Raw genomic sequence first — 10236 nt, 5'->3', positions numbered from 1 at the left:
GCACTACACCTTATACAGCACTGACAGGGAAAAACTGTGATCGAGCCAAGATGCACAAGTTCGGGTCAGGATGCTACGCCTACCAACAGGACAGAGGTAAACTAGATCCTGGGTGTGAGAGAGGACTCTTTGTAGGGCATGACAAGGGCAGTCCCGCCTTTCTAGTTTACTACCCCAATAAAGGGAAAGTGCAAAAGCTCAGGCTGGTAAAGTTTGTCACAAAGACAACCTGCGAGAACGGGACTCAGATTCAGGAGCTAGGGCTGGACCCCAAAATAGATGGTGAGGAGAGAGAGAGACCACAACCTAGTGTCCTCAGCACAGACATACAGACTGGCGGTCCACAGTCACCAGAGGATGATGGCGAGAAGCACCCTAGGGTGACGCCACAGGCCTCATGCAGTGGGAAATATCCCACCAGAGAGCGTAGACCCCCCGGGTATCTGGGAGATTATACTCAGGGAGATAGTGACGAGGAGGACAGTACACTCACTAGTATAGAATATTGCTACCGAGCACTCTGTGGTGTGCCGCTGACCTTTAAAGAGGCCATGACATCAACTGAATCAGGAAAGTGGAAAAGAGCAATGGACGAGGAGATCGAGTCCTTAGAGGACAACCAGACCTTTACCCTGACTACATTGCCAGAGGGCAGAAAGACAGTGGGAGGTAGGTGGGTATACTCGATTAAGGAGGACAGTGCTGGACATGACCGGTACAAGGTTTGTGGCTAAAGGATATAGTCAGAGGGCAGGGTTAGATTATGGCGAGACATTCTCACCTACAGCCAATCTGACAAGTGTACGTGTAGTAATGCAGAAGGCAGCCCAAGACAACTTGATATTACATCAAATGGACATAAAAATAGCCTATCTACACGCGCCCATCGATCGAGATATCTACATGGAACAACCTGAGTGTTACGAAAAGGGGGGAGAGAAGCTAGTCTGTAAATTAGAGAAGTCCATTTATGGCCTGAAACAGTCGAGGCGTAATTGGAATGAGATGCTTCACACAGTCTAATAGATGATAACTTCACACAGAGCCCAGCAGACCACTGTGTATACACAGAAGAGTCCAAACAGACAGGAAAGGTGATAGCTGTTATCTGGGTGGATGATCTTATCATTGCAGCCAACAACACTAAGGGCCCTATTTTAACGGTCTGAAACGCAAGTGGGAAGCGCAAAGCGCAAGTAGCTTTGTGGGCGGTTCTACGGCGCTATCGCTATTTTACAGGCGGATAAATGACACTTGCGTCGCGGCGCAAGTGTCAAAAGGGTTGGTCTGAAGCAGCCTAGTTACCCGTAGGTGTGGTTTGGGCGTAACGTCCAACAAACCAATGAGAGTGCCAGCTCCCATCCCCTTTAAGAGCCATGAGCGCATTTGAATCGGACGAGTTGATATTTTGACAGCGCGTCTGCAGTCTGAGACAGATGCACATGAATTTCAAACTGCAAATGGCTCAGTTTATTGCCAAATAATATGGCCTAATTCACACATGGAATAAGGGGTTTTCTTCCACAACTTCAGAAATACTGAGTCTTCAAATAAATTTCGGCAAAGAAAACGTATATGACATAACATATGATATGCGGTAACTGTGGTTCTATTTAATGATATAGCCTACGCAATACATTAATACATGTGTCCCCGCGGTAATAGACATTGCCATTGATTGTATTATGCGTTACGTGTTTAGTTTGCGTGTGTTTAAACAGAGCACACACGCGCGCCCGCATTCATTCATTCTTTTTAACACTCACTCGCGGTAAAACAATGTTTTTCACGATCAAATACTCATCAATCCTAAAAGTTATGGGCATGTAGGCCTACACGATGTCTCTGTCAAGAAAATATGTGTTTGCTGTACGGTGTTTGCAGATGCATTGATTTAAAAGTACAACTTATTACCGCTGCATCAGCTGTTCTTTCCCAAATAATTTACCAAGAATGTGCTAGGTAGATGGGAGAAGCAAAGTGTATGCGCGAGGTGCACAAGCAATCCGTATGCATCGCATGCGCATGTATGCATGCGCCCTTAAAATAGCATCTGAACAACGCGCCACTGACTTTAAACCAGGTATTTCCTGGTCAGTAGCGCAATGGTATTCAGAAATGGCAAAATACCGTTTGCGCCAGAACACGCCTCCTCCTTCCGCCGAACCGCCCCTTGGGGCGCATGATCAATCCCTAATTTACCGGCGAGTGGCGGTGGTGGGAAAAGAACGCTCTGCGCCAGTTGTAAACTAGCAACGACACATGCGCCAGTGACTAAGGCCCCGTCCACACAAAGCCGATTTCATGGCGAAACCGCAAAGGTCTTGTACGGTTCGGCCTTCCGTCCACACGAAGCCGGCGAATCCGCTGACCGAAACCGCAAACTTCTGAAACCACCCTCGGAGGTGGTTTCAAATATATCCGGTTTCGTTTTGGTTTCGTGTGGACGCCTGAAACCGACTGAAACCGCAAACCATGACGTCATCGCCCCACCCCTCGACCTCCTAGCCAATGGCTCTTAAGCTCGCGGAGTCTCAGAAATCACAACAAAAAATATGATGGCGGACTACAAGCTTGTAATCGTTCTGCAGCATATCATGTCCCTTGTGGGTTGCTAAGCCATTATTTATTGAGAATCTAGTTCGCCATCGTAGAAGAGCTGTTTTTTTGTGTTGTTAGTGGTTCGGGGGGCAGCCTTTATGCGCATGCTCGCCTCTTCTTCTTCTGGATTTGTGTACCAGAAGCAGCGCCCCTTATGGGCCTGGAATGTTTACTACAGCGTTTCTACAGATCTATCCGGTTTCGCTTGGCTTCGTCTTTACAGAGATACTTCGAAACCGGATAGATCGAAACCGGAACGGTTTCGCCCGTTTCGGCTTCGTGTGGACGGGGCCTCAGTCACTTGCGCCGGATGCAAGATAGGGCCCTAGGAGTCTAGAGCCGGGGTCTTCAATTAAAATTGAACAAGGTCCAGTTACTAAAAATTCCTTCCAAGAAAGGTCCAAACCTACCACGTCCTAATAGCATTCTTGTGAAATACAATCAACACGTCATATTACCTTATCATTTCAGATGTATTTATTTTCAATTTCCAAATAGCTTACTTTTAACCATGAAAAACTAGTAAGACAAAGTAAGGCATATTAACATTTCAAGTAAACAAAACAGGTACATTAGGCCTGCAATTCAAGAAAACATAAAAAGTGCATAAGGCCTACATGTGAAGTAAGCAGAACAGGAACACTACGCCTACACTTCAAATAAACACAAAGTGCATTAGGCCTACATTTCAAGTAAGCAAAACAGGTACACCAGACCTACATCTCAAATAAACACAGAAAGAGCATTAGGCCTTCATTTCAAGTAAGCAAAACAGTGTACTCTCAAGTGGTGTTAGACCCAACAGGACCTCACAGATCTCTTTCTTGTCTTGATGAAACAATCGCACATAAACCAAAAGCTGGGCATTATCTGTTACATCTGAAGACTCATCAATGGCTAAGGATGGGGCACTCTGAACAGCCGCATGAAGCTGTGACAGTGCGTCATCTGATAACATTTTGGATTTTCTGGTTGTCGTTGCAGCTCAAATTGGGATTTGCTTCATTTTTTCCACACATTTCATCCCTTTGTTTACCTTCAAGTAACGTCTCGGCAGCGGCGTTCAAGCACTCATTCACAACAGTCGTGTCACTGATTAATTTTTTTATGTTGCCCCAAAATCCATGCAATCTTAAGTGAGCATTCATTTGCACGTTGCTGGCCTGTAAATGAGTGTGTGAAGACACGCGTAGAATTCTCATACTGAGCTCTCAGCTCGGATATTTTCCACGCTCTTACTTCTGACTTCTGGGGATACTTTTCCTCGAAGGATCTGTGTTTGGATTCGTAATGCCGCTTAATATTCCCGCTTTTTATCAGCGCCGCGGTTTCAACACATAAAAGACACAACAAAGGTTTTGTACTGCCTTGCGGGAGAATGAACAAGCATTGGTCAGTCCCTTCATCTTTAAAATGTCTGTTTTCAGGGTCAACTTTCCTTATTTTCGAGCATGCCATTTTCTCATTCCAAATCGCTCTTCCGGTAAACAAAAAATTTGATTGGCTATTTTCTGAGTGACGCTATTACGCACATGCCGTGACAGACGGAGGGAGGGGGGGAGTTCGGTGAGTGCATGATCTTCGCTCTGTGAAGATCATTGCTTTTTGCTGTTTTTATGCTGCACTAAAGACTATTCTGCCTTTCAATTTGTATTTCAGTGAGAAATGATTTTACTAACATAATCTTACATACATGCTTTGTATAGTGAAATCATTAAAAAAAATAAAAAAAGTTTTATTTTTATTTTTATTATTATTATTTTAAATTGGTCATGGGTCCATAGGACCATACCTTGGTCCGGACCCGGACCGCGGTCCACCGTTTGGAGATGCCTCTAGAGCATGTGAAGACCATGCTTTCCACCAGGTTTAAGATGAAGGACCTAGGCAGGTTAAAGCATTACCTGGGCATGGATTTCAGCCAGTCTGATGGCTGCGTGAAGATGTCACAAGGGAGGCATGTTGGAAAGATCCTGAATCGTTTTGACATGCAAGAGTGTAGAACTAGGGAGACACCATGTGACCAAAAGATAGACTGTTCTGAGGATGCGCCTGAAATGGCTGATGTTCTCTGAAGTACAGAGAAGTTGTCGGCAGTCTCATCTACTTAACTACCTGTACACGACCTGCTTTGTGGTAAGCAGACTATTACAGCATTATGCTAACCCCACAGATGAGCACTGGGTTAACGTGAAACATGTTTTGCGCTATCTCAGGGGTACAAGTGGTTATTTTGTGAGCATGAGTAAAGACAGCTCATTGGTCTCATGGAAAACCAAGAAGTAGCCGACAGTAGCACTATCCACGTGCAAAGCCGAATACATGGCTCTAGCTCTAACAATACAGGAGTGTATCTATTTGGAGCAACTAGGCTACTGAAAGGCATAGATACCTATGTGTACATGAAAACTGTTGTTTATGAGGACAACCAGGGGGCTATTGCACTTGTTAGGAACCCTGTGCAGGCAGAGATGTAAGCACTTGGACATTAAGTATCACTTCATTAGGTCCACCATAAGAGAAGAGAAGATAACACTTGTTTTACTATCCCACAGATGACATGGTTGCAGATGCTATGACCAAGCCTGTCTCCAAACTCAAGCTAATGAAATTTGCAGGGGTGATGTTTGGTGTGTAAATGTTCGACATTTGACTGCATGCTCTTTTTGATTATAAATGTTTGACATTTGACTGCCATGTTATTTTTGGATTATAAATGTTTGACATTTGACTGCCATGTTCTTTTTGATTGTTTAATTGAATATGTTAAAGTTGTATACATGTCATTCATAAATGGGAGTGATGATATATGTATGATTGCATGTAACTGTAGTTATCTGTTCAGAACCAAAAGGAGACGCTGTTGCGCCATGTCTGTGACCATATAAGGGAATGTCCGAGACATTTCCCTCTCTGCACTTGGCTCTAGGAGAGCGTGCGTCTGTTCGCGGTTCACAAATAAACTACGCCAGTACGGCTAAAGAGATAAATCTATTAGAATTATTATTCCGCCGTGAGAGTGTGACTCTGCTAACAGGCCCAACCTGGGGAGAAATCTATGCCATAAACAGAAATATTATAGGCCTTTATTACACGGGTCTTCTCAATGCCGTGGAACGCTCCGTTCACTTGCATGGGTAGTAGTCCGGTAACTTGTCAACCCCAGCGTCTTCGCTTGCTAAGCGACGTCAACGTCTTTGGCGGACTATTTCACTGTTGATAAACACTACGAATGCTGGTAATGAATAAATTGTAAAAAGACACACCATATGAAGTTATTTTCCAAATAAGATCTGAAAAGCTTTTGAAGTTTATTTACAACACTATTTACATGGTTTTTGAGTAGTACACTTTGACATTTTAATCCAGTTCAGCGAGAAAGGCGACGAAGAATAAGAAGGGGGCGTTCCAGTCTGCGTAAACGGGAAGCCCCACCACACGAGAACGCCCATTTGTGTCTGCAGTGGGATGATACTGGAACATTGCGCATCGATTGACCTTTATCCATTTACAGTAAACAAATTTTTTTTTCTTGTTGAAAGATATTTAATATTGTTTTCATATTATTATTTACTGACGGTGATTATAGAATGCGAGTGTGTGTTATATTGAAAGCGCGGCTGGGTGTGCCCAGAGCTATAGAGAGAGAGAGTTGCGACACGCTATGATCTCGCCGACGCGACTTTCCGTCTCGTAAACGGTCGTTGCCATTTGAAACGGTCGATGCCATTTCCGAACATTTCCGATTGCGTCTGCTCTCCGATCTTGAATTCCGAATGCTTCGTGAAACGGTCGATGCCATTTCCGACCATGTCCGATTGCGTCCGCTCTTGGAGTCAGTTAAAAACAGCACAGGGTGGAATGTTTTTTTCCGCTCAGTTGCCGTGAGTAATTATGAAACTATCTATGCCAGTCATACATAATGATTGATTGAATAGAGGAGACCTGGGACAGTTGCAACACTTTTTGCTATAATGGCTCTTTTGCTTAGCAACAATTTGAATTTAAGGGATGATATTTGAATAAAATAAACTTACATCTGTCAGCTATTCATCAATAAAATTTAAGGATGATTACCTTAAGTAAATTATTCACAGTTGGCCTTTGAATGTAAGATGCCAACAGCAACTGTCCCCGTAAAGACACCCATGATAAAGACTGATATGCTCGGATATAAATAACAATAATCGGGTTAAATAACTTCACATGGTGTGTCTGGTGTGTTTCCAGCATTCGTAGTGTTGATCAGCAGATATATAGTCCGCCAAGACGTTGAGGTTGCTTAGCAACCAGAGACTCTGTCCATGCAAGTGAACGGAGCGTTCCCTCTTCGTCATAACTATCAAACCAAACATCCTTCACATTCACCGAGCGAACATTATGAAAGTAAAATGCACATTTCTCGTTAAAAATGTTTCCATAAAAGCATTTAATGGCGTAACTATGTTACTATTTCCACACAGAATAAAGAAAGATGTCGCCGTATGCTTCTGTCCAAGCTCACTACTCTCTGCCAGTGACGTCGGGTCAAGCTCAACGCTGATTGGGCAACGCGGCTAATCAATTCAAGATCGGAGAGCGGACGCAATCGGAAATGTTCGGAAATGGCATCGACCGTTTCAAATGGCAACGACCGTTTACGAGACGGAAAGTCGCCTCGCCGACAGGGTGGTCACGTGGTATTTACGTGGTTCATGTAAGCCTCAATAGTTCCAAACACGCCGCGCTTTCAATGTTATTCTATGGGACGACAGCAGAGATTCTAATATTAAATGGTAAATATGAATGAAAAAATCACATACAAGTATTTGTCTGACTGTTATTGCATTATTGCATAGTTGTAAATGTCAGTTTTACATTTAGAGCGGTAGGGGGGCAACTGAAAGCTATCTATAAGTACTATTACTTAGATACGTTTTTAAGTTTTGGAGGGAAAACTTCACGTTCGTGTTAGCATACTGGCCTAACCTTAACTTTTACCTTACATCTGTGTTGAAATCAAAGTATTCAAGATGTTCTACCATGATCATTTAAAGATATAAGCCACAAAGTATCAAATATATTAAAGAATAACAACTCATTACGCTTGGATGAATGAAATTGTATTTTTTTTTATTAAACAATTAGTGTGACAAGAACAAGTGATTGCGATTGTGTGAACAGTTTCAACAATGGACACAGCAGGGAACACTATATACTTAGGGCAAACCATTAACATATAACGTTGCAAATATACTATACTTTATGCCATTACAATACTTAGAATAGCCCTGAGCAAATTCAAAATGGGTTTAGGAGGGAGGATCCTCGTTTGGTCATGAACTCTGACCTCTAACCTATTCTCAAAAGTCGGGGCATAAGTGGTTGAGGAACAGTTGTTACCCGCTCTGTGATCTTCAATGGTGTCATGGTACATTGGTTACAACTAACATTTTATAGATCAATGGTCATACCATGGTTGGCTGTGCAGCGTTTGGATGCTCCAATCGGTCCGAGAAGGGTTATCACGGCTTCCCCAAGGACCAAGAGCGCAAGGAGAAATGGATGGCAATGGTCAGCCGTCAAAACTTGAGTCAGCAAGTCAAAAACGATGTAACGTCATGTTCAGATCAATTGCTAGCATTTCAAAGGGCATAATAATTCTAAGTGTAGAGAATTATGACTTTCCAATGATATTTGAAGTGCAATGGAAACTGATCTTACAAGCCTACCTACAGGTACACTTTGAAAATGACCGATTCAAAGCCACAAAAGTAGATAGGATGTTGAAGTTGAGGCCTGATGCAGGCCCAACAGTTTTCATCCATCGCCCTAAACCGAAGAGGAGGAAACCCCCTTCTGTGAGGGTGCCTCCGGAACCAAGTGCAACGGACCACACATATTGCGCCAAATTAAACTTCGGTATGATCCATGCAGCTAACAATATTCCCCATTTCATGTAATTCAAGGATAGTCTACACTCCTAATGAGATTACATAATTCATATTTGTACATTCAGTTTAAAAAACAACCAGAAGGCAGGGATTCTCTGAGGATTTGCACACAATGTAGATAATCGACACATTTCTACCCAATTAAAAATTGCCGGTAGATCCATTTATAAATTGTATTGGTTTCTGATTGTGGCAGATGATTTAATTCACATTACAGAAATGTTTTGCTTTAATTCATTTTCTTACATTGGAGATGACAGTAGTTGCAAATGCAAAGGCAAAATACATATAACAGCAACATTACCTTGTAATTGTTAGAGATTGAGGGAGAAATTTAGGTGGATTTCAAGAGCGTTGAAAAGGACATCACAGGAGACAGAGAGAGCAATCAAGAGGCCACATTGCCAGGGGCAGGTGATTCAGGGGCAGGTGATCCAGTGGCAGGTGATCCAGTGGCAGGTGATCCAGGGATTTGTGTGCCGAGGGCCAGTCAGTCAGGGGTCAACAGTGAAGGAATAACTTTTGCCAGGGCCAGCTGCTCCAGGGACCAGACTGCCAGGGACTGATGGGGTGACTGTGGAGGACCTAATAAGGCAACTAGAAAAGGAAAAATTAATGAGAAGGAGAGCAGAGAGGGCTATTGCAAAACAAAAAATAATCAATTTGGCACTAAGAAAGAGAATCAATTTGTCACTAAGAAAGAGAAACAATTCAGTCAACAAGAAGTTAAGACGAAAAAGCCATACAGGTTAAATTGACCGCCCATCATAATCAGCATTGTTGAATCGGCGGCATCTGTAGGGCTTCATGTGCTGAACATCCCCTATATCCCTTTCCAGGATATAATTAAAACAAACACTGTTATTTCTACTAGCTATCGCATCATAAAACCCGTCCTTAAATCAACCTAAATTATCCTAGTAATCCAACATAAATAACTAACTAAATAAAAGTTAGATTCAGTACTGAACTTTGTAATTGTTGGTGTAGATACCATCACATAACCCATGTGCAGTCGAGCTAACAAACTAGCAGGCAATCGGTCGTCTACCAAGATAAAAATATATATAATTACGCTGTGCATATACAAATAAATATCAATATATGCATCATAAAGGTCCTGATACAATGTAGACAGTTGACAATTCAAAAGAGGTAGCTATTTAATCAATTTACCCCTGGAGATACCTTCACAGATGGTGAAATCGAGCTAACAAACTAGCAAGCAGTCGGTCGTCTACCAAGATAAATATATATATAATTACGCTGTGCATTTACAAATAAAGATCAGTATATGCATCATAAAGGGCCTCTGATACAATATAGACAGTTGACAATTCAAAAGAGGTTGCTATTTAATCAATTTACCTCAGAAGTTACTCGGCGGCCAGCAATGGAAATGAACGGTCTCCTACGCCGTAAAATGGTTGTTTGGAACTATTCGAGGCTCCATACCCCGGAAGTAGGCGCTACAACGGAGTCCAATGGAAGTGTCGCAACTCTCTCTCTCTATAGCTCTGGGTGTGCCTATGTAGGGGCTACAGTGAGTTTTTTGAGGTGCTGTACAAGCAAATCATATTGTCTACTCTGTACAGTGACAAAGAGTGTACAGTAAACAAAGCAAACTCTTTGTATTCCAGGTTTTTTTTTGTGATGTTTTTGTGATGTTTTAATGTTGCGTTGTTAATGTGTTAGACAGCTT

The 10236-nt window shown here is 42.6% G+C and overlaps 1 long non-coding RNA gene across 1 annotated transcript; it reads right to left on the bottom strand.

The window, feature by feature from the left end:
- Positions 1–7318: 7318 nt before the first annotated feature.
- LOC130391885 (uncharacterized) lies at positions 7319–10022 on the bottom strand. The gene is made up of 3 exons (XR_008896951.1): positions 9903–10022; positions 9281–9365; positions 7319–9131 (listed from the first exon to the last, which is right to left on the bottom strand). It is a non-coding gene; the product is annotated as an uncharacterized LOC130391885 (long non-coding RNA).
- Between the last annotated feature and the right edge of the window lie 214 nt (positions 10023–10236).

Source organism: Gadus chalcogrammus, chromosome 11, assembly GCF_026213295.1.
Source record: "Gadus chalcogrammus isolate NIFS_2021 chromosome 11, NIFS_Gcha_1.0, whole genome shotgun sequence".
NCBI lineage: Eukaryota > Metazoa > Chordata > Actinopteri > Gadiformes > Gadidae > Gadus > Gadus chalcogrammus.
The sequence above is the reverse complement of the archived record's forward strand: the minus strand, read 5'-3'. Positions and strand labels throughout refer to the sequence as shown.